The following is a 24004-nucleotide window of genomic DNA, read 5'->3' as shown; positions in this document are numbered from 1 at the left end:
CAGCAGGAGGTGAGTGGTGGGCAGGTGTGCTTGCTCTGCCACCTGAGCTCTGCCTCCTGTCCACCCCTCTCCCGTTCATGGAAAAATTGTCTTCTACAAAATCCATCCCTAGTGCCAAGAAGGTTGGGGACCGCTGCTATGGGGAATAAGATGTAAGCTCTCAGAACAGCCTATGTTATCTGAGTCGGGTGCCACTACACATTGAGCTGCTGTGTATCTCGTACTGAGATTTTCAGTGGCGTGTATTTTACACTGCCAAATACAGTAGTCACTTAGCCACGTGGTTACTGAGCACTTCAAATGTAGCCTAGGGCAACTGAGGAACGGAGCTTTAGTTTGATTCTAATTAATTTACATTTAAATGTGTCTAGTAGCTTCTAATGCCTCTCATTCTTGGCCTGAATTTCATGAAGGTTCATCCATTCGTTTTCACAAGAGCCTATCAATTTTACAAGTTGTAGCAGGTGGGTTTCACTAGCTCTAGATAGCTCATTGCCAGAAACAGAACTAGAAGGGAATATTGGAGCTGAAAAGTGGAGGTTTTGATTTTGGCTGCTTTTTATGAGCTCTTGAGACAGATCTAGATGAGATTCGAAGGGAAGACAGGATTAAGGGAAGATTTTTAGGTTGGGGAGACTGGAACAGATTTGTCAGCAGGAGAAAAGCATCCTGTGGAGAGAGGGAACTGAAGATGAAAGGGGGAGAGATCCAGAGTGCAAGTAGGAGGGTGGAAAGCCACTCTTCACGAACTGGGAGGGAGAGGTTGACTTCTGTTTAAGTGTGCGAATTGTTTTGAAGTGAAATCACATGATATAAAGTTTATTTTAAAACGGTCAACTCAGTGTCACTTGGTCCATGCTCAGTGTCGTGCTGCATTACTTGTACCTAATTGCAGAACATTTCATCGCTCCCAAAGGAGACCCAGTGCTCATTAGCAGTTACTCTCTGTTCTCCCCTCCCCTGCAGCCTCTGGGCAACCGCTAGTCTTTCTGTCTATGGATTTGCCTATTCTGCATGTTTCATACAGATAGAATCATACAACAGCTAACCTTTGGATTTGGTTTCTTTCACTGAGTGTAATGTTTTCGAGGTTCACCCATGTTGTAAATGTAAAAACGTGACGTGACATTTTAAGGAGAGGGAGTTTTATGGAATTCAGGTTGACAGCCTGAATCTCAGCACAACAGCCAGTTCATCCAGTTGGATTTCCCTTGGATTTTTCCCATCTACAGAAGTGGATGTGGTGTCTCGACTTTGGGGAATGGTTGACTAGGAGGTCAGTCTGAGCAAGGAAACACACCCCCAGAGGCCAGAGTGGGAAGGGTTGGGGAGGAGGAATGGATGAGTAGGAACCTGCGTTAAGAGGTGGAGGAATGACTGTTTCAACATGGGGTAAATTTAGATTCTCAAGTTAGAGTATACATGTGGAAACATGAGCCCACCTAAAGTGGGGGTAACTCTTCTATTTGTAGATCAGGGTCACCCATAGCTTCTCACTGCAGATGGACAGACCAGGTTTCCAAGGAGGCAAGTGAGGTGGAAGACCGTAACCTCGCCCTGCTGGGTAATTGGTGCCGCGCTGCTACTCAGAGGGCTTCTTGCTCAGTTGGAAGTAGGGTGGTAGAAAGCAGATGTTGACTTTCGTTCTCTTTGATGAATGTTCTTCTGGGCGTCCTTTTGATGAAGGTTGGTAAAGCTGAGTCAGCCACTTTCATTGGTGCTGAGAGCAGTGTTGGAGGCCACTGGTGTCCACAGCAAGGCCACTTCCAGGCCCACTGCCTGGTCAGAGGACTTTACTGGCTTTCAAGGTCCTCCCATTTGGTCTTCAATTTGCTCTTCAGTCATTCCTCATACATGTAATGGGTACCCATTGTGTGCCAGGGGCACAATGGGTGCTACGTGGTGAACCAGGCAGGCACAGCCCCTTTCTCCTCAAGGACCTAGGTACTAACCAAATGTTACTGTGTATTTGGGGTATAATAGAGTATATCAGAGGGACCTAACCTAGCCTGGGGCTTTGGGGGAGGGGTGGGGGGAGATTTCTTTGGAGTAAGTAATCTTTCAGCAGAGGCTTGAGGCATAAATACAAGGTAAGTGGGAAGTGGGGCAGGTGGATAAGGGAGCTTTCCCTGCTTGTATCTGTCTGAGTATAAGGTGTAGTGGAGGAGGGGAAAGGAAGCCCCTGTGGCTAGGGGACAGGGGGCAGGAAGCAGGTATGAGCCAGTGCATGAGGGGGGGCTCTAGGCAAAGTGAGGGATTGTAGGTTGTATCCAAAGAGTAAGGGAACACATTTGAAAGATTTCAGACAGGAGTGGCTTGCTCAATTCTGGTGCAGTATAGAGATAAATAGGAGGGGACAAGAGTGGGTGCTTGAAAGCCAGCTGGGAGCCCATGTGAAAGAAAATGGGGCCCTGGTCTGGGATGGTGGTAGGAAAAGGTGGATATTAATTAGGTGCTTGGGAAATAGTATCAACAGACTAGATGATTGCATTGCTCTGGTACCCTGCCCCTTCTCCCTACTGTGTCTTTTTATGCCTTCAAGCCTCTTTTCACACTTTGCCTTCAGCTTGAAATACCCATCAACATTCTGCCTTGTAAAATCCTTAATAACCCGGCCACATGTCACTGCTGTGAAGTCCTCCCTGATCACAGCTCAGAATCAATTCATTTAGCAAATATTTATAGAGTGTTCAGATGTTTTACTGTGCTTCAAATCGTTGCTGACTTGGTTTTCTAGTGAAGTGCTAATCACATGATAATCGATTAGATGGTTGCTTAATAAAGTTATGATAGAATTTGAAATATTCTGCAGGCCTGCCCAGGATCTCAGTTCTTCACAGAGCGTGGCAGCACACTCCTGCCTCCACCCCTTGGTATTGGGGGTGCCCTTCCTGCATTCCTTGGCCTCCCCTCTTCTAGTCTTTTCAGTGTCAGTTCAAGCCCCACTCCCTGGGGAACTCTCTCGATGTCCCAGCCCTCAGTGTCCCAGCCCCCGATCTCTCCCTCCCACCACAGCCCTCACCCCTTCGGCTCTCCCTTTCTTCTACTGGGTGCTATCGTGGTATTGGTAACTTTCTGTTGAAGATGGAAGTAACATCCAAACCTGTAAAGAATTTTTATTTTCCTTGAGCCCAAGCAGTTAACAAGACTGTGCTCTTGAGGGTGGTTGTTTCAGAAGTGTGTTTAACCTGGTGCACAAAAACACTGGCAGGGCTTGCTTAAGACGAAGAAACCTCTCACTACAGTCCTCGTGCCTGGGGCACGACTGCCCACCATTTCTAAAGTCAGAAATTTATGACTAGGTTACCTTCCGTAGAACCCCTTCATCCACACTGTGTGTGTGTGATTCCAGGGATACTGGGCAGTTACAGACTCTCAGGGCCACTCCATCCGGAAGAGTGCTTGGAAATGGTTGGCGTGCTTAACTATCTACGGACGGCTCGTGAGCTTCGTAATTTCCCGTAAGTGATAGGTAAGGGCCATGTAAAATGCAAAGCATTCGGGTGCGTGTAATAGTTTGGCATATGATACAGGAACGGGTATCTTAACCTAGAATTTGTGTTTTAGATTGAAGGATAATACCCAAATGGCCCACTTTGCTGTATCTTTCCATAAATTGTTCTCAGATGGGACACCTAAACACAAGAAGCTGGCCAGCAGTAAATGGAGTAGGGCAGAGCAAATGGCGTTGTGGAGGATAAGTTGTGGATCGGCCTTCTTGAACTTTTAACCATAGGATGGAATTTCCACTTTAGGGAGTAGGCCTGGAGGGTGGGGCAATGTCAGGAAACTAGCTGACCTTTAACAGTGATTTTCTGCCTTTTTCAGTCTACATGGAATAGGGTTACCAGTGTCCAAAAAATGTTCTTGGCTTCAGGTTAATCTGTTCTTCCAGTCATTGAAGAGAGGTGGGAGCTTATTTATGCATTAACCCACAGGCCTTTTCTAATGTTTGCATGTTTCTGAAAGTTCTTCCTTAAGTCAAAACTCAAGCTAATACTATGCTTTGCGATCTTCTTTGGAGATGGAGAAATTCTTATTTTATGATAGCTCATTTCTCAGCTTTTTGTTTTGATCTAAGACTAGACAGTTATCCCAGCTCATCACCAGAGGCCCCTTTTGTAAAAAGTTGTTTATATACCCATGTTTTTTAAAATGTGCATTTTTAATTATATAAAATTACATAGTTAGTATCTAGAGATATAGTAGATCTCTAACTGATTTCACTATATGCTGCATACCCATAGTTCCAGGGGATATGGGAAAAGCGCATCACTCATCCTGGCTGTAGAAACGGGCCGGTGCTGGACATGGTGGGCACATTTCTCATTCCATATCACGTATCCTCCAGTACACTCAAACCAGAAGTGTCCCACTGAGGGTTTTTTTTTTCAGTCTTAGCCTCACTGAAATCGCTTTAACACTATTATTTGCTTTTCTGTCAATTTCTTAGCAGGTCTGCTACCTGAGAATTAATACAACCTCATTTATCCCATCTACAGGGCACCAAAGTCTAGTGATTCATATGAATGGGGAAGAAAAACCAAATCAAGTGTGTGTCACATAAGCACTGTAACCAGTAGTAACCACTGGCTCACTGACACTATTTTGTACACCCATTCTCTTGGTGTTAGGTTGCCTTGGACATAAATTGTTCCTCACAAAACCTGAGATTATTACTGAGGACTCAGTAGTGTGTTATACGTATTTGTAGGTTATTAGTTTGATGCACTTTATTTTCCTAGCAGAGTTAAACTGTGTAATTTCACTATAAGAGGCAGTTAAGAGCTGAGGTTGTGGGGCCAGACAGCCAGGGTTTGTCTGAATCCCCAAGTACAGGCTCAGTGATCTGTTGCAGTAACTTCTAGTTCGTAAGCCTTTATTTCCTCTGTAAAGTGGACAAAATAACTCTTTACAGGTTACTGAAGAATAAATAGTATATGTGAAGTACATACTATGATGCTTAGCATATACTAAGTGTTCACTGTTAGTTACTAGTAGTAGTAGTAGTAGTAGTAGTAGTAGTAGTAGTAGTAGTAGTGTGTTTTCTATTTTTAATGATATTGTCTTGAAGCTGGGAACTCTCTAAAGGAAGGATATTATGGTTTCTAATGAAACCCTCTTAACTCATTAGTGAGGTGTCACAGGCTATAAGGATGTGAGATTTGTTTGGTAGTGGAACAACTGAGGCCAGAGTTGGTGCCACTTTATCCTATTAGACCTTGGATAGCTTATCCCAGTGCCTCTCCCGCTATAGTTTTCCCTTCAGTGTGACGTAATTCTCAGGCAGTGGGCCACTAGTCATCAGGAGGAGTTTTATGACCCAAGTAGGAGTCAGTTGATTCTAATTTGAAGCTGCTGGGTCCTACGCCACTTATTTATTCTGGGTGTGTCACTGAGCTGAAAAGTGCAGGCAAGGGGAGTCTGGGGTTTCTCATCAGTGTCCTGTGAAATACCTATGAAATTTCTCCCTGAGAGGTCCAGTGTGTTTCTGAATGTTCACTCAGTGCCTCCACATGGGATTGGAAAAATCAGGCTGTTTTATGATGCTTTATTGACAGTACTACTAATGACATAAACTAAATTTGGCTGACTTGGCTACTGATTAGCAAAACTGGCCTGTCTTCTGCAAAATGTTATGTACACAGTTAAAAAACTAACTGAACGAGTCTTGTTACTTCACGTTCAAAAATTCGTAAAACATTTTCTTCTCAAGCTAGTTTTCTAAGGTTCTTTTAATAGAATTGAATTTACTGTTTTATAGGGCTTGTTTGTGGATGGTTTTATAGATTTGGTGTTTTAAAAACCAGTCCATGTCCCTAGACAAAATAGATACTTAACAAATGCTTGAACTGTGCTTTTTAAAATCCATACTTGTTCCCAAGGATCATTATTGTTTGTGTAAGAGGCAGTGCTTCTCTTAGAGTTTTTAAAAACTGGTAACTAGCCCTGGCTGGTGTGGCTCAGTGGATTGAGTGCTGACCTGGGAACTGAAAGGTGACCGGTTCGATTCCCAGTCAGGGCACATGCCTGGGTTGTGGGCCAGGGCCCCAGGTGGGGGTGGGTGAGAGGCAACTAATCCGTATATCTCTTGCTCATCGATGTTTCTCTCCTCTTTCTCCTTCCCTCCCCCTCTCTCTAAAATAAGTAATCAAAATCTTTTTTAAAAAAACAAAAAAACTGGTAACTAGACTAAGTTCCTTGATTTGAGGGGGAATTTTTATGGAATGCCGACAGTTCCATTTACAGTTCCCCCTGATATCTGAAACTGGAGTGTTCCTATGAAACCTTTGGTCAGCCAAGATGATGTAAAGCAAAGAAGCAATCACTATTGATTTATATGGAAAAACTTGGTTCCCAGACTCCAAATTTAATGCACACACACGTCTTTATGTCATTCACCATCACAGAACATACTGATCTACGTCCAGTTTTACACTAAGCATAACACCCTTATGAGCTCTCGGGCTTCTCTGATACCGTAGGACGTATGTTGCTAACAGTTGCACAAAATGAATTGAGATAAAGCACAGATGCTCACAGAAACAGTTCAGAGCCCTGGCGGCTTGATGCTGAGACGCTGGATGTAGTTGCAAAACAAACCTGAATGCTATTTTCACTTCACTTTTTTTCATAAAAAATGAAAATCCTCTTCAGATTTCTTCCTGTTAGCAAAATGGATTACTTTAAAGCAAAGTGGCAAAACGCAAACTTTGAAGAAGCGGGTAACACGTGTACTAGTCGCCTGAGTGAAAGAAAGATTGTTAACATAAGTGATCAGTTAACAAATACTAGCTTATATACACAAATTAATCCTTTAGAAAGTGTAAGATGCACAGAACTGCCCTGGCTGGTGTAGCTCAGTGGATTGAGCACGGGCTGTGAACCTAAGGGTTGTGGGTTCGATTCCCAGTCAGGGCACATGCCTGGGTTGCGGGCCAGGTCCCCAGTGGGAGGCTCCAGAGAGACAACCACACATTGATGCTTCTCTCCCTTTCTTCCTCCTTCCCTTCCCCTCTCTCTAAAAATTAAAAAAAAAAAGTTAAAAAAAAAAAAGATGCACAGAACTTAATTATTATTCATTTTACTGTTCCATGCATTAGCCACAAATGGTTTTTTATTTATACAAATTTTCTTTATTTTTCAATTACAGCTGACATTAATATTTTATATTAGTTTGAGGTATATAGCATAATGGTTAGACAATTACATGATTTACAAAGTGATCACCCCCCAAATTCACGTACCCACCTGGCACCATGTATACTTATTACAATGTTATTTATTGATTATATTCTCTTTGCCAAACTTCACATCCCTGTGCCTATGTTGTGACTCCCAATTTGTACTTCTTAATCCCTTCACCATTTTCACTAATTTTCCCCAACCTCCTCCCCTCTGGCAACCGTCAGTTCGTTATTTGTTTGAGTCTATTTCTGTTTCCTTTGTTCATTATTTGGTTTTTTAGATTCAATATACAAGAGAAATCATATGGTATTTGCCTTTGTCTGACTTACTTACTGAGCATAATACCCTCTAGGTCCATCCATGATGTCGCAAATGGTAAAATTTCATTTTCTTTAAAGATTTTATTTATTTTTTAGAGAGAGAAGGGAAGGAGAAAGAGAGGGAGAGACACATCAGTGTGTGGTTGTCTCTCGAGCACCCCCTACTGGGGACCTGGCCCGCAACCCAGGCATGTGCCCTGACTGGGAATTGAACTGGCAACCCTTTGGTTCGCAGGCCTGCGCTCAATCCACTGAGCTACACCAGCCAGGGCTCATTCTTTTTTTTATGGCCAAGTAATGTACCATTGTATGTATGTACCACAACTTTATTCAGTTGTCTGTTGATGGGCACTTGGGTTGCTTCCACATGTTGGCTATTGTAAATAATGCTAAAATAAATGTAGGAGTACGTGTATCTTTTCAAATTAGTGATTTGGGTTTCTTTGGACATACACCCGGAAGTGGAGTTATTGGGTCATAAGGCAGTTTTATTTTTAAGCTTTTGAGGAATCTCCCTACAGGTTTCCACAATGGCTGCACCAGTTTGCGTTTTCACCAACCGTGCCAAACGGTTCCCCTTTCTCACATCCTCAGCAGCATGTGTTGTTTGTTTGTTGATGATGGCCGTTCTGACAGGTGTGAGGTGAGAGCTCACTGCAGTTTTAACTTGCATCTCTCAGATGATCAGTGATGTTGAGCATCTTTTCTGTGGGCCATCTGGACGTCTGCTTTGGAAAAGTGTCTAGTCGGGTCCTCTGCCCGTTGCTTAATTGGATTGTTTGCGGGGGGGTTTCTGTTGAGTTATATGAGTTCTTCAAATTTTTGAATAGTAATCCTTTATTTATACAAATCTTCCATATATTTAATGTTTATTCAGCCATTGAGATTCATGTATGATTTATATTTTTAATATATGCATAGAGCCTTTTATATTAGACTAAATTAGTGGCAAAATTTTTTTTTCTTCGTGAAAGTACCTACCGCTGGCCGGGGTGCAGTTATACCCTCTACTCACACAGACCCTGCTGTTGGGAACATCAGTAAGTAAAAACGTTTGGGGAAGAAACTTTGCTGCGTATTTTAATTGCCCAGTTTCTGGGCATCTCACCCAAGGACATAATTTAATATACAGCTGAAGTTTTGTGTGCGAAGATGTTTATTGTAATATTACAATGTTTAAGAATAGTAAAATCGTGGGAACACATTAAGTGACTCACAGTGGAGGACTCACTAAAGCACTTATGTAAACACTGCTCCAGAACCCAGATTGCTGTGATTTCCTTTTCAAGGTGAGGGGACTGCAGTTGCGGGGAGACTGAGGCTTTCGCAGCTGGGTTTGTCTGAGGTCCCTTTGCTTGTAAACGTTGAAGGGGCAACGTAGATTCTGCCACGGTCTTGGCCGCCTTTTGTTTTTACTTTAAAACAAGCAAAGCTTTTCTCTACGTTCTAGATTTTCTGTAATAAACATCTGTTTTTAAAACTTTATAGTGCCGTGGGGAGGAAAGTAGGCGTAGTGGCGAAAAGAGCAGGCAGACTCTGGCGTCCCTCTGCCTGCCAGTGGTGTGACCTTGGATAAATGACTTAATTGCTTTCTGCCTCCGAGTACTTCTGTGTGAAGGGGGGTATGTACCAGGGCTGCTGGTACGAGAGTGAGTGAGATTGTCCCTGTGCAGGTAGAGCAGAACCACCGTCGGCATACAGTGAGGACTGAGTGTTAGTTATTATAACCATTATGATCTTCAAAGGGAAGGACTTGAAAATTTTAGAAAATCATTTGAAATAGTCGGCTGGGGGAGGTTCTAAATGGTCATTAGATTCTCTTGGAGAGATATTAATGTGATAGAATGACTTTGGAAAGCTTCCTCATAGCACTAGTCATTAGCAGGCCATTTAGTGAAGGGAAATAGAAATTTGCTAAATAATCCAACCTCTCAAAGTGCGTGATTCATGGTAGAGTACGGCTGGCTTAACGTTTTCTTAGGGCAACAAGAGTCTCCTTAAACAAATGTACGGCTTAGGTCCCAGCTTTAGCTGGAACTTATATTTAACAAGTTTTTCTCTATACGTGAACATGTCAGTACAGTGAATTTTCGCTAATTTGCAGCCCAGTAATTCAAAGTATATGGCCTGCCTTCTAACTCAGCGGGCACATGTGAAGCTGTATAATGGATCTGTGATTGATAAGGTTGGTAGCAGAGCAGTCTGTTCCTAGATGATAGGAACTTTGCTTGTTCCCTTATTCCCGCCCACTTGTCCCTATACTCCCTGACTCACCAAAGAGCACCCTTACTCAGGGTGCAGAGTGAGAAGCCAGAAGCTTGGACTCCCTCCTGTCCCTCACCTTGTCCATCCCTCCCCTGCATAGCCTCAGGATGTTCTCCGTCCTGGTGGTGGGCTCTTGCAGTAGTAGTTCTCTAACTGACTTCACCTGGCTCACACCTTCTTCCCAGCCTCCTGAACACCCTGCTCTCGGCCCCCTGCCCTGTTTGTAATCGGACACTTAGAGAGCCCTTATCCACTTCTCTGACCTCATTTTTCTCTCCCCTCCATTTCACCACCCACCCCTCCCGCTGGCAAGCCTTGACTCAAACAGTACTCTGAAGCCTCACCTGACCCTCTTGTCCCTCTGTAAAATCGACTTTTTTTTAACCCTCATTTCCCCTCATATGCACTTTGTCAAGGCATCTCACTGTAGTGTAGCTGTTTACCACTTCTCTCTCCGTTGCTAGACTCTGACTTCTCTGTGGGCACATTTGTCCTGGGAATTTTGTGTCCCAGCACCTACCACCATGGATTAAATGTATGTTCAATGGATATTTGCTGATGGTAATTTTAAAAATAGCTGCCATAAATTGAGGTGCTTATGAATTGTGCCAAATGTTCTGGATCTAATTCCAGAACATTTTCATAACCTCAGAAATTCCATACACGTCAGCAGTTACTTCCCCACCACGCCTCCCAGCAGCCCTTGGCACCCACTAATGTACTTTGTGTGGGTCCACCTATTACGGACATTTCATATAAATGGAATATACACACGTGTTTTTTGTGACTGACTTCTTTAGTATGATATATTTTTTTAAATATTTTATTTATTTTTAGAGAGAGGGGAGGGAGGAAGAGAGGGAGCGAAACATCAATGTGCAGGAGAAGCATCCATTGGTTGCCTCTCAGATGCCCTAAACTGGGGACGTGGTCTGCAACCCAGGCGCTTGCCCCGACCGGGTATGAAACCAGTGACCCTGTAGTTCGTAGGCCTGTGCTCAGTGCACTGAGCCACACCAGCCAGGGCCAGCATAATATTTTCAAAGTCCATCCATGTTGTAACATGTACTAGCGCTTCCTTCCTTTTTATGGCTGAATGACATTCCGTTGTACCGTATACTACATTCTGTTTATTCATCAGTCGATAGGCATTTAGAAATAATGCCACTGTGAATATCTGTGTGCAGGTTTTTACATGGATGTATGTATTCATTTCTCTTCTGGATACACACACACACATACACACAGGAGTAGAATTGCTGGGTCACATGGCAGCTCTGCTCACTTTTCAAGGACCCACCAAACTACTTTCCACAGCACACGTACCATTTGACCGTCCCACCATGTTCAAGCCCCAACTTCTCCATATCCTTAACCAGCATTTGTCATTGTCTGTCCTTATGATTATAGCCATCCTGGTGGATATCACGTGGGTCTTTTTAAATGAAAAAGGGCCAGAACTGTTCGGGCTATGCCAGCTTGGTAATAGTTGGGCCTCCTGACTTACTGGGTATGAAAACCACTTGTGCTCTGCTAGTGCTGAAGTTCCCGGTGGTTTTAGCCATCTGTCTCCAGGCCTCCGTAGAAGAGGAAGTTGTGAGCCTGCGGGCCCCTCCTGCCAGACCACCTCACTTGGTGTGCAGTTCTGCCTAGGGCACACCCAGTGGGGCCCTCTGAGCCCAGCCCTGCTGGAAGAGCCGGCACTGGAGGCTGAAGGTTGGGGGGCGGGGGGGGGGGGGGGGGGGGGGCGTACCTCTCTGTGCTTTGTGACTAGGCTGCTGCTTTGAAACAAGTTTGCAGAAATTTTTACACTGAAAAATTTCCATGCTAGTTTGTATGATAACAACAGCAATTGTTTTACTCCTTCACAGAAAAAAAAAACAAAAACTGTTTTTCTTGGAAACTGAGATAAAGACTAGAAAGACTTGTGGTTTTCATTTTCATCGTGACATTTCAAAACTTATTGCAGATTATAAACTGCCAAAATGATAGCTTTCAAATGTACTTTTAAAAAATTAACTGTGTGGTAAAAAAAAAAAAAAATACAAACCACACAACTGTGTGGTGATTTTCAAAGAGTACACTGTTTGGACACATAGTATGGTAACCAGTGTCCTGGGACTTTTCCTGATATTTTTGCTTCGATTTTTACATCCCAGGAAACTCAAGTCCCAATAAATCAGGATGGTTGGCCACCCTCAGTCATATAAACCTGCATCTAACTAAATGGGTCTGTTTGTTGTTTGACCAAGTTACTTAAAATCTCTGAACTTCAGTATCCTTATCTATAAAATGAGGATAATTCCTTATTGAGACTTTGAAAAGCTAGGTATGCAATAGATAATAAGTGATAGCTCCCTTGTCTGTTAAGCTTCATGCTAATAATAAATACTATTTTGTTTTCATGACCAAATTCTATACTTTAGATAGCAGACCTTTTTATTTTCTTTTCAATTCCAATTAAATCAAAAGGGGAGCATTTATTTTTTTAGGGCCTGCATTGATTATGTGTAGTAACCAAAAGGAAAGCTAGGTAGGGGAAAAAGAGTTGACTTCCGAGAACCTCTTTCCCTAGTACCACTGACCTTGTTAGTCTCTCAGCCTTCTGCCCACTGCTGAGTAGCAGAGGACTGCAAGATTTAACAGAAACCGTTTATTGTCTCCCACAGGCTCTGAGGGTCAGGGACTGCAGAGAGGCTCTGCCCCGTGGTTCTGGCTCCTCTGGTTCGGGGTCTTTGATGAGGTTGCAGTGTCGCTGAAGTCCTGTGGAGCTGACCCGGGCCAAACAGTCTGCCTCCGAGCTCACTCAGGTGGTCAGGCAGAGGGCCCGCTCCCTTCGAACTCCCCAGAGGACTGCTCACAGCACGGCGGCTGGCTTCCCCCAGAGCTCATGATTTGAGAAACAGAGAAACATACTGCCTGACCAAGGTGAAAGTCACTGTCTCACAGCCTGATCCCAGAAGTGGCACACCGTCCTTTCCGCTGCACTCTCCTGGTTGCTCCAACAACCCTGGCTCAGTCAGGGAAGGATCGCTGGGGTCCATGTTACAGGCTGCCTTCCACAGACACCAAATTCGCCCGAAGCCTTGGTCCGCTAGTCCAGGTAGTGAAGCTAAGGGAAAGTGGCTCAGTTCAGGACTCACGATAACGGTGCCTGAGCCACAGCTCACATCTCAGCCGGTGGCCAGGTTCTTCCCATTGTACACCTTGTCTCCCTCCCAGGAGTAGATACAACCGGATGTGGCCAGGTGTGTGCCGTGGTTTCTGGTGGTGGCAGGCATTTACTTGGTGGCACCCCACACCACCCCCATTCGGGATGATTAAACAACTAGTTACTAAATTCCTGTGTACTAAGAACAGCAGCTGCGGATTACAAGGAACGAGTAGATATCTTCCCCACCTCGCTGAGCTTTCGCAAGCTTGGCCACTGCTGACACTTGGTTTAGGAAATGACAGGTTGAGGGATCTCTCCTACCGACAGTGGTATGTTTTCTGACAACATTCCAGAATGGAGAAAGACCTCACATCACTTAATGCATGCTGGTTATATGTGGTATGTATTATGTAACACAGTGTTTGACAGGAGAACTGATCGGTAACTTAATGGGGTTTTATTTCAGCTTGAGAGATGGTTTGAAAGGAAATGATGGAGTTAAAGCAGGGAGGGAATTACGACCAAATTTGTAGGAATGAAGTGCATTCTGTCCTTGACCACCGTCCCAGTGCAGACTCGGGGAGTGTGGCGCCATCAGTATGTGGGTGCTAGAACTCCAAGAGCAGCAGGGAACGTCACTAGCGTCCAAAAGCAAAGCTCACGTACAGCAGTGGTTCCGAAAGAGCGCTGCTTGTCAGCATTACCCAGGGAACTTTTCAAAAAGACAGATGGTTCAGGCTCTGGACTATTGACTCCGAATTTATAGGAATCTCTGTTTTGAAGGTCCTAGGTAATTTTGAGTTGCTGACAGACTTGAGAAGCCACTGCTAGGGAACTGAAGGCGTGCATTCTTTCACTCATTCATTCATGGTCTCACCCAGGACCCAGCACTGCCAGGCATGCGTCCAGGCTCTGTGGAGATACAGATGGGAACATTAGAGGTTTTGCTCTAGAAGAGCTGAGAGCTTAATGGGGATTGTGAACAAATGAGCAGATAATTACAGTGTAACTGGTAATTATAACACTTAACAAATAAACATATAATTTTATCACTGATTGAGGTCTTGTGGAAGTGATGAGGAGCATGTGGAAATGAGGCCAAGAGGGATTGCTACCCCTTTCTCCCTGTCTCTGCATACATGTCTTAATTACAGAGATTTCTGAGGCTTTCATTGCCAGACATCATAGGTGAACACAACTGGCTTTTGTTCTTTTTTACTTTGATAGTGTAATTTAAAGTTAAGTCATCTCTGTATCTTATTCTCATGGTTAAAGCTGTATGAACGCAAACACTACTAATGCGTATTTTCACCATCCTCTTTACAATAACCAGGTGAAGATGCTTTCTCAAAAAGCCGTGTATGGGGAATTTTAGGAATGGTAGGTCATGGGGCAGGAGATACGGATTCAGACTTTGGCAACACCCAGGCTCTGAGACCTTTGCCAGCTCAGCCACCTAGCTGTAGTAAACGAATAAATTCATTGAGCATCTCCTCTGTTATGCTAGGTTCTGGGAATACGAAACCGGCATGTGAGGTCCAGGCTGGCTTCCACTCTGTCCGGAGGACGGTGCGAATACAGAGCTCACCAAGAAGGCATGGACCAGCATCCTCTTAATGTTCTGGGTCAGCGATTTTCACCCAGCGTGCCACAAGGAGTTTTAAAACATTCCACACCTGACTGTCTGGTCAGGGGCACTGACCTCTCTTCCGTTAGACTGTCAAATGAAGAATGACAACCACCCACACAACAGTAGCCGTCTGGTGTGAATGAATCAAAATTGTACCAATTTTTTTTGTCAGATCAGCAAAAAATATATTTTGGGGTGCTGCAGAATTTTAGTAATTAGTTTATGGAGCATGAGATGGAAAAGGTTGAAAGTCACTGTTCTAGAGGAATGTACCTGGTGACTCTTAAAAATCCCTGATTCACAAGTACCGTTACGTGATTCCCTCCAGAGCAGGGAATCACCGAGCTGGGAGGTGTGGATGTGGGCACGTTTCATGCCCCTGGGTTTGCCGTGAACTTGGATCTGTGCTTAGCGCAAACTGTGCCTTGAGCGTTGAATGTGACGTGGGTCAGTGCCGCAGATCTTTGTAATGATGAGTATGTTTGCAGCATTTATTATGTGTCGTGCACTATTCTGAGCGTGTTACATACATTAATTCACTTAATCACATGAGGAAGGTACTTAATTGCTTATTTTACAAATGAGGAAATTAAGGCATGAAAGGCAGAATAACTTACCTGAGATTGTTACGTAGAGTCAATTGTGGAGCAGGGATTTGAACCCACTGTCAGGCTCCAGAGTGGGTGTTCCTAACCATTGCTACCCAAAAGCAATCGACTCCCAGGTGTCTTACCACCTTTACAGCTTTATGTCTCAGGAGGAGGTCATACCCTGTCACTGTCCTTTTCCCAATGAGCAGTATACAGCCTGGCACATAGCGGGCACTCATAAAGTCTTTGTTAATTTAGTGAGTCGGCTGCTTTTCTCATGACTGGTAGGGCAAAGGGCAGTGGTTCTGAGGATGCTTGCGGAGCGTTGAAGTAAAACAAGTCGTGGGGATGACCTGTTCCCAGCATTTGATGGACTTTTTACCTTGTCTCACTGCAGCCTTGCGGCGATTAATTAGTTACTGTCCGCGGGCTGTTTGCGAGGACAGAGTTCTAAGTCCATCTGCAGCAAGCTGGCCTTCACGCACCAGCAAGGAGTGTTCTGTGTGGGGATCAGCATTGCTTTTTCCAGGTGGCAGTGTGCTTCACCCGAAACAGAACCGTCGCTGCTGCTGCTGCTGACTCTTTCAAACGAAAGTTAAGTCAGCACCTTTAGGTAATAAAATTCTGCAAGAGTAATTTTCTACAGTAAACCCCTCTCCACATGCTTATTGGTTAAAGTTAATTCACTGGTTAAGTGAATTTGGAGTGTGGGGTTCCGTATTCTCCCCTGCTGAGAACTGGAGGGAGAGTTTTGAATTTGATGGTACCATTCTGTTCTTCAGCTGTAAGAATTCCCCTAGAATACATTCTAAGATCATGTTACTCTGCCTCTTTCCACTGCTGAAAAAATTGTCTACATCTAAGTTTCTTAGATCACATATATGTATGTTCTACCTTCCAAAAGTAGAAAAATACGACTCTCTCTGAGTGGGGGAAAAAATTGTTTTGAATGTGTAAGTGGTGTGTGTGTGCGTTTTTGTTTTGACATGTTTCTTCCACACCTTGTAAAATGCTTTTGCTGATCATGCAATGAACAGAGGTAGGATATCTCTGTTGAGAGGTCCAGGTCGCTAGCATGGAGGGCCTTTTCTCGGAGGAAATGCCCTCAGTAACCAGGACTTGAACGTAGGAAGCTGCCATTGTGGGCGCTCGTGTGTCAGTACATCACACTTTTCCCTTCTTTTTATTTGTAATAGCTGGTTTACTGCCTCATTTATAGCGTTGCCCGTAGATAATCATTGTGCATGGATTTGGGCTTTACCTGAGAAGGTACAAAGCGTGTTCCACCATAACCGAAAACGTATCTAAGTCATATAAAAATTGAAGTTGCTATATGTTGAGTTGTCCCGACAGCGAAGGCTCAAGAAGACAAGGGTTACCTTTGTAACGCGTAACCTGGGCTTCTGAGAAAGGGTCAGAGTGAAGACAGGGAGGAAGAACTGCAGGCGGTTCATTTAAGATCAGAACCACGGGGGTGACTCTCTACTGCTTTTAAAAAGGTCCTTCGCCAGGAATGCTTAAAATAGTGCTTTTTAATTAACTGGTAGCAACCAAGGAGTGGGAGGTGGGGCTTACCTCCTAACCTGCCTAATCTTATTTTTGTTCAAGGTAAATTTTTTAAAATTTCCCTCAAATGTCCATAATACCAGGATGAGGTTGTTCAGCCTGCTTTAACCTTGGAGCTAACCCGCAACAGTATCTTACAGTACATGCAAGCACCCAGATTTTGCAGTTAAAATACTTATCTAGGGCCCCAAATAGGTCTGTGTTCTTTTCTACATATATAATCTATAGTAGGAAAAAATGCCTCTGATTATGGGAAAGTCATTACTAACAAGAGTTTGTTATGCCCTTAAAATGGAACTTAGCAAGTAGGGGAATTGGGGTGGGGGGGAATGAGCCTGGATTTGTGGATTGTCAGAACTGCAGTACCACCGTGGATATGGCAGATACTTCTCTCCAACCAAGATTTAGCCCAGAGGTAGTTATCTAAATGCCAGCATGCTAAAGGCATTCTGTTTTCAGTTCTGTGCGCCAGTGGTTAGATGTTCTTTATCGTAGGGTCTTTATGCTTCAGTGTTTTTTTTTTTAGTATTTATTTTATTTTTAAAAAGATTTTATTTATTTTTAGAGAGAGGGGAAGGGAGAAAGAAAGAGAAGGAGAGAAACATCAATGTGTGATTGCCTCTCACGCTCCACCAGCCAGGGACCTGGCTTGCAACCCAGGCATGTGCCCTCACTGGGAATTGAACCGGTGACCCTTTGGTTTGCAGGCCTGCACTCAATCCACTGAGCCACACCAGCCAAGTTTATGACATTGTTTTATATTTCAATATTTCTGACCAAAGTATGGTTTCTTCCTCTCATTCCTGAGCAGATTTTCTCCACCTTAGAAGAACCTTTATAAATTCAAGCAGTATCGTAACTGCCAAGTTAAAGTGCCATTTAATTTTTGTGTTCCTGGCAGCCAGTCTGAAGACCATTCCCATGCCTGCTTAACACGAGTTGACTGTTACAAGGGATGGATGGGGAGGAGAGAACAGAAGATAGAAGGAAATTTCATCCTGACCTCTTGTTGCTTATAAGGCCAGCTCAGTTGACCTGTCTTTAGGGGAACTGTGACAATTCAAAAAATAAATAAGTAAAACAGGATATTATGAGAAAGTTATGCTAAATCGTAGGTAAACATCTGCCATAAACACATTTTTAAACCAAACGCAATGCAATTTGACTGATTTCACAGGAAAGGGGGCTTCCAAAGCCAGCTGACAGCTCTCTGCTACCGTTGCCTTAGCAGCAGGAAAAACCGGGTTTGACCCTAAAGGTCTCAGCTGCTTTGGAGTCAGCAGATAGCCTAGGTGTGGGTTTAGGAAATTAACTGTAGTTACTATAATAATTTTTTTTAAAAACCTCAATACTCTTTGAAGCAGATATGCCTCAAGATCCCAGCATTTTTCATTTGCCGAGTGGCGCTCTCACTTTCTCCTCCTCCAGACATACTGGCCAGAGTAGTTAGCATTTGCATTTCTGTTAAGGCAGATAACTTCGTGAATTGCTTCCATCCTAATCCTCAACTTCACCTGCGGAACTGTGACGGAAGCAACTTACTATGCCATCCATAACCGCAGCCCCTTCTTCCATGGGTGTGCTCCCCACCATCCTCCCACATTTTGTTGTCCCTTTGGGAGCTAAATGGAAAGCGAGGGGTGGGTTTGCAGTAAAGCTTATCGTTTTGTCTTGTTTTCCCATAAGCCTCCAGCAGACTCTGTTTGATATTCGATCAAAGTGAACCCTAATGCTTATTTAGCCTCATGCAGATGATGCACCTGGCCATCGCTCCTGCCAGAGCTAGCGAATAGACACATGGGTTTTCGGCGTGAGCACTGCCTTATTGGGGGATTCAGCTTTTGTGCGTCAGGATTTCCAGGTGATACATGCTTTGGTTGTTCCAATGTTCCTTTTGAATTCAGGCCGGAGGCTCATCTCAATCCTAAAACACTTAGTACACTTCAGGTGACGGTATGCTGACTTCTCGCTAACAGCCTCTTTTAATGTAGGGTAATTTATATAGAAAATGACCAGCCCAATTAATGTATTTTCTTAGTGAGAGACCTAGAATGAGGCACTGTTATAACATAGTTGCATGGTAACCAAAAACACTCCTGAATTTGATAGTGGGAAGTGGCTTTTGAAAAATATGCATGAAAGAGGAATTCTTTAAAATCTATTCTAATTTACTTACCTGTCTGTGTTTCCTACCCTTCTCTTGTTTCACAGTCATCATTTTCTGTGTCTAGCCCTGTAACTAGTGAGTTAATAGCTTTGGGATACTGTTGAGATTGGAATTTTTTTTTAATGGGTCCTATGACTCCTTTTCATGACCCGTAATCCTGGGAAGCCCCGTGGCTTGAACGGGTGTCAGACTCCTGTCCAAGGAGATGGGGACGCCGTGCTTGGCGTGGTGTCAGTGTGATCTGGTTCCTGGGAGGTGGCGAGCAGCCCTCGTTCCTGTCTGCATGTGGGGAACCAGCCAGATCAAAGAATGGCTTATTCTTCTGCTGCATTTAGGACCAGAGCTCCTCTTCCATGGGCTCAGCGCCTGGGCTTGGTCCCTGCTAGTACAATTGTACAGAGCAGCTGTGTTCCCACTTGGCCCAGCTCGCCCAAGCTCTCTGTAGAGTGACTCGGGTTACTGAGAAGTGATGTCACTGGCCCACGTGCAGCTTGGAAGGTAGGGACTGTAGCAGTCGGGCAGGCTGTGGCCCTGGCAGTGTGGTTAGCCGTCTTGTGCAAAGTGGGTCATGCTGTTCCCATGATTCCAGATCAATAGGCAAAGTATCAAGGGTTTTTCAGGGCCCTGTGCCTCCCCCAGTCCTTTAGAAAAGTACAAAAGCATATGGCTTGTTCCACGGGCCACTCAGCAAGTGCCCAGTTCACCCAGCAGGCCTGGCTGGCCCAGCCTGGCAGTGAAGAATTCATTTGCTGACACCTTTTGTGCTGTTCCTGTGGCACAGCAGATAGGCTCAGCAAGGGAGATGAGAAGGGAAAGGGCACGGTGCTGGCAGGCGGGCCGTAGCCAGGAACATGAGGGGATGGTGGCAGGGAGAGCAGTTAAGGATTGGCACACTCTGTCCCCAGCCTGTTGGCCACACGCTCCCTGCAGTTGCTGTGTGATGGATGCCTGTGGACCACCTCTAAGCCAGGTCTGGGCACCCAGCAGGGAGCGGCGGACAGGCCTCCCGAGTTGCTGCCTGTCCTCTGCCCCTGGCCTGGCCTGTGGTCCTTGTGCAGGCCAAGCAGCCCTGAGCTGGGGACCATTCCACCCACCTGTCCCTCCCACTGAGACACCCTTTCTGGTGGTAAGTGGTTTGCGCTCTCCATTCAGGTCTTTGCTCTGTTGTCACCATCTCAGGGTGGCCTTTCTAATTGCATTTCCCAAAGTGACGTCTGCTCTGTGATCCCACCGCCTTTCCGCAGCTTTCATCGGTCACATCACATAACATTTTATATGTGTGTGTTTCTACCCCAGCCTGGAATTTTTGTTCCCTCGGGGCCCTAGGGCCTCCTTGCCTGGTGCATAGGCACTCAGTAAGCATGTGGTATGAATTTAAAAAAGGAATACACGGTAGTGAGGGATGTTAGATACGTGGCTGACGAGACAGAACATGACATTGTGCAGAGTAAAGGATGAAAGCAAACCTTTGGTGACTACGTGTCTCCTGGCAACCTGTGTAAAAACAAACAGCCTGTCTAAGGAGGTGCCAGTTCACGTCCGGTTGTGGGTGTGGTGGGGGGCATTTGGGGAAAACCTTTAACAGCAGGGTCCAGCGCAGAGCCAGGCCTGTGATCCACGGGTCGGGACTCTGCTGGTCAGGGGCGTGTGTTCCAGGGGTTGCCCCTGCACATCCTTCCTTCCTTTTCAACACAGACGTTTCAGGAATAATGAGCACTCTGAAAATTACGGTTATTTTCCACATGTGTCTTTTTATGGAATGTTTCACTAGCTATTGTGTATGTTCTTGAGTCTCGCTGTGAAAAGTTCCGCAGATGCAAGAGAAGAACTCTCAAGCTGAGCAGAAATGCAGTCTAAGAGCAGATGTGCTGTTGCTGATGGAACCCCTCTCATGTGCCTTTTGCGTCGAGGTGTTCCGTCTGAGAGAGACAAGGGTGCTCCCGGGCTTGCCAGCTTCCGTGGGGCCTCCTTTGAGATGGGTTGAGACTTGGATGATTAGGACAGATGGCTGGTAACAGAATTCTTCAGTATCTCCAAATACTGAATTCCACACCCTTTGGTAGCCTGCTGCTGGGTTCAGTACACTTGGACTGAAATTTCACCGTATGTTTAAACAAGCTGCTTTTCTGTTGCTGTGATGTCAGCCGAGTTTCTCGAGTTCAGCTTTGTCCTAGGCATTGCCCTTGTAATGATAGCTCGTTTATACCACTTTCTTAAGGGCCTCGTTTTTTTTTCTAAGTCCACTCATGATCTTTCTCCTCCCCCAACTCCATCCCACAGGCCTGTTTCCCATCACTTTTAACATTTCTTTACACCTCTTTCCAGCTTTTCTATGTCCTCCTTAAACCAAAACTGGTCACAGCTCTCTGAAGGCCTCTTAGTTAAAAATTGTAATGATTCCCTACTGCTTTTGTCAGGGACATTCCTGATGTCAGACCCCAGGATCCTGGTATTTGAACTCTATTTACAGCTTGATATTACATGTGTACATACAGCCTGTTTGAGTACGCATTGTTCTAACATCTACTCTTTTGCACACTGGATTTTGTGTTGATTTACGGCATCGGCTTCTCTCCCCACTGTGAAGGTCTAGTTTGCCCTAGGTCTCCAGGGGTGCTCCTTTGCGTTTATTCCAGTTCAGCAACCCTTTGCACACAACAGGCGTTTGGCATTTGTGTATTTAATTAGTATGTTCATTTTAGCCTTGTCTTTGGGTTCATCATGCCTCGGACTGACTAGTCCCTCTCTCCTGCGGTGTTATCAACTTCTCTACCTTGTGGCTGGGGGCCTTTTAGGGCTTGAAGTGGACATGGTGGCTTATCACAACCACTTGGGCCCAGAGTGCCAGCCGGGTCCCTGCTGAGAAGTCTGGTGCCCACAGATGGCTGGCAGCCATCTGTTGTGGAGCTGAGCCTGTGGCCCACACACAGCGGGCAGCTTTTACTGAGGGCTTACTGCATGCTAGGCACTGCCCTGAGGTCACTACCTGCCCTTCTTAACAACCTTTACAGGGAATTACTTTACTCTTTCCCCCATTTTACAGATAGGAGGTTAAATAACGTGTCCAAAGTCACATTGCTAGTCAGTGGAAACAATCAGTTTCAAACCCGTCATTGAGCCACCTAATCACCTGCCAGTGTGTCAGGCCTTCTCTCAGCTCCTTCATGCTTAATACCTGAGTAGTAGACCCCTCAGTAAGCCGTCTCCCCAGCGAGTAAGAGAGTCTAGATTTAAAATGTCTTGGAAGAAGGTAAGTCTGTCCATCAGCTTGTCCATCAGTAATCCTTTCAGTAGTCGTGGGGCTTGTGACCTCGCTCCTCCTTGAGCAGTATCTTTATTTGCTTTTGATTGAGGTGCAGGGCCCCTGTGCCCTCCATATACATGGCCCGCCATCCATCGCAGGTGACGTTAAATTGTGTTAGTGATTTAGATTTCACAAAAACATGACAGTTGTCTTCCGAAATTGGCATTTTCTAGATAATTTTCATAAGTTATGCAAAAATAAGGCTATCATTTTTTTAAACTTCAGAACTTCTAACAGCCTTTCATAGGTAAAACATTTCCAATTTAAGAGTAGAACCCTTAAATAAGAGGATTCTGTTGAGGGAATGCAAAGCTAGACATCGTCTTAAGATGCCCTAGAGTTTTTGTCCCCTGAAGAGATTCTGTCTGAGGGAGGACAATGGCTCAGGATAAGAATGGTCTTAGGAATGCAGCATGTTAAAAAGCTACTTAATTTTTGAGTTTCAGAAGTGACCTAGTGGCCTGGTTGTGTAACTGTTCTATTGAAGGCCAAAGGTGGTACACCTAATTGTTGGCACTTGGACCTGTGGTGGCTTCTTGACTTCCAGCCATGGGTTGAAGGAGTGTGTGCCCTCCCTGAGGTCCCCTCCAGAGCTGGACAGATGTCAGGGCCAGAACCCTGGTAGCTTCTGCTCGCACTGCCACTGATGGCCTCACATATCTCTGCCTCACGCGGGGCTGGGTGGAGCCCACTCGGTAATTCCGGGAGTTAGCCAAAGAATACATACACTTCAGTGTGGTTAGCCAAGGAGGAGGAGGAGCGTTAAATGATTAACAACTTAGTTAATAAGACTAATTTTTGCCTTCGCTCTTGGATGGTAAAATATTTGTGGTTATTTCTGTAAGAGTAATGACCAGCAAAGCTGAAAGTGTATGGCTCCTAATGTTAATATAGAAAATTTAGTTAATGTGTATGAAAAGATGCGTAGCTACCCTGTAAATGTAAATCTTAAATAAGGGGGAAATGTGGGGATTTATGGAATCTTAGAAGATGTAGTTAGATCTGTAACCATTGATATGATACTACCTCAAGATGTTTTGTTAAGTGAGAACAAGTGAGTAATACACTGCAGGTCCTGGAATACCGTCATTTCACTATCATGTTGATGAGATGCCGCAAGAGCCTAACTCTCGTTTATATCCATTAGCCCGTGGTCTCATTTATGCGTCATTTTGCCGTAGTTTGCATTGACAGCATTCGGGGAGGACCTATGTACACTTCGTGGTATAACGGTATCTTTTATAAGCTGCTCTTTTACTGTGGACCCTCCCCCACCCCCAGAGTACACATATATTTTACACATAGCTGAGTACATGATACTTAAAAATATGGTACAATAACATTAAAGATTTATGAAAAAACACTCACTTTGATTATTATCAGCTTATTAATTTTAATACAAACTTAACCTAATCATCTACTAATATATGATCTGCATCTACAATCCAAAATTGTAAAAACACCCATTTGGTGTGACCTTTTTTGTGTTCAAAAGAGAAAAATCTTGGGACATATACCCAATAAATCTTACCATTAGGTTCCTTCTGACATTGGGGTTTAAGGGATTGTGGTTGGAGGGAAGTGATAAGATTTTTCTACCACTTCTGTTCATTTTTTTTCTGCTGCTCTTTTTGTTTACTACTTGTTTTTAAGCATTCTAGATTTAATTGAGTAGATTGATCAGCACAATCGCTGATTGGAAGGAAATATTCTGTAACCCTCTCCTCCCCCAGCCTGTACCCTCCCCGAGAGACACCTGGGACTGACTGCAGAGGTCCAGGGCTCCTGGCCCAGAGGTGCAGGGGTGCAGGGGTGTGGCG

General features: G+C 44.6%; 1 protein-coding gene across 8 annotated transcripts in view; it reads left to right on the top strand.

The window, feature by feature from the left end:
• Window positions 1-24004, top strand: part of ELOVL5 (ELOVL fatty acid elongase 5) — a 72055-nt gene that overhangs the window by 18206 nt on the left and 29845 nt on the right. The window contains exon 1 of one of the 8 annotated variants that reach the window (XM_024557917.3): window positions 12856-12876. The exons of 4 other annotated variants lie outside the window; for them this stretch is intronic. The gene's annotated coding sequence lies outside the window, so the exon portion shown is untranslated. 3 more of the 8 variants (XM_045193210.2, XM_045193208.2, XM_045193211.2) reach the window with 3 other exon arrangements.

This window comes from Desmodus rotundus, chromosome 11, assembly GCF_022682495.2.
Source record: "Desmodus rotundus isolate HL8 chromosome 11, HLdesRot8A.1, whole genome shotgun sequence".
NCBI classification, from domain to species: Eukaryota; Metazoa; Chordata; class Mammalia; order Chiroptera; family Phyllostomidae; genus Desmodus; species Desmodus rotundus.
This window is presented reverse-complemented; position numbering and strand designations above follow the sequence as displayed.